Source organism: Carlito syrichta, unplaced genomic scaffold, assembly GCF_000164805.1.
Source record: "Carlito syrichta isolate Samal-C Ts95f unplaced genomic scaffold, Tarsius_syrichta-2.0.1 Scaffold255101, whole genome shotgun sequence".
In the NCBI taxonomy this organism is placed as follows: Eukaryota; Metazoa; Chordata; class Mammalia; order Primates; family Tarsiidae; genus Carlito; species Carlito syrichta.
In genome coordinates, this window is record NW_007199197.1 from 9,012 (window position 1) to 10,403 (window position 1,392).

The window sequence follows — 1,392 nt, forward strand, 5'->3', positions numbered from 1 at the left end:
CTCGAACCCGTGGGCTCAGGCAATCCACTCACCTCAGCCTCCCAAAGGTGCGGGATTACATGCTGAGCCACCGAGCCTGTTTTTTTTTTTTTTTTTTTAGTTGGAGCCTTACTCTGTCGCCCAGACTGGAGTGGCGTGGCACACTCACAACCACTGCAGCCTTGACCTGCTTGGCCTCAGCGATCCTTCCCCCTTAGCCTTCCAAGTAACCAGAACTACAGGCACGCGCTACCACGCCTGACTAATTTTTTGATTTATTGTAGAGATGAGGTCTTGCCAAGTTGCCCAGGCTGGTGTTGAGCCCCTGAGCTCAGACAATCCTCTTGCCTCGGTCTCCCAAAATGCTGGGATTACAGGCTTGAACTACCCCACCCGGGCTTACATCCTGTGTCTCACTCCATCACACGATGGTCTGTTTTCCTCATCACTGAATCCTCAATGCCTAGTAAAATAGATACTCGCTAACTATTTAATCATGGTAACAGTAAAATGGCTGGCATTTATTGAATGATTATTATGGGCCAGGTACTCTTCAAAGTGTCTCATATCTCTTGACAGATATAATATGATGCTGGATGAAAAATCTGATAGCAAGTCTGTGAACTGACATGTGGAGAAGATACAGAGACTATCAAAGGGAAGATTGGTAATAAGTGAATAGTGGGACTAGGCTTTATATCCAGTGCACCTAGAAGAGTCTGAGTTTGAGTGAATGAGATAGGGCACCAAGGGAGAAATTTTTTTTTTGTTTGAGTTGGAGTCTCACTCTGTTACCCAGACTGGAGTGCAGTGGCACGCTCCTGGTCACCGCAGCCTCGACCTGCTGGGCTCTGGTGATCCTTCTGCCTCAGCCTTCCAAGTAGCTGGAACTACAGATGTACGCTACCACGCCCGGCTAATTTTTTGATTTATTGTAGAGATGAGGACACACCAAGTTGTCCAGGTGGGTCTCGAACCCACGGACTCAGGCAATCCACTCACCTCGGCCTCCCAAAGTGCAGAATTACAGGCTGAGCCACCGAGCCCGGCAAGGGAGAAATGAAGTGAATATTGAAGGAAACGATTCTGTGGTGCTTCCAAAGAAGCAAATGCCAGCCAGTGGCTCACACCTGTAATCCCAACATTTTGGGAAGTTGGAGTGGGAGAATCGCTGGAGGCTTGGGGTTCAGCACCAGTCTGGGCAACATAGCAAGACTTCATCACCACCAAAAATAAAAAATAAAAAAAAAAGCCAAGCATGGTGGGGTGCCTATAGTCCCAGCTACTTGGGAGGGTGAAGTGGGAGGATTGCTTGAGTTCGAACTTACAGTGAGCGGTAATTGGGCCACTGTACTCCAGCCTAGACCATAGAGTGAGACCTGGTCTCTTGAAAAAAATGGGGGGGGGGGGGGG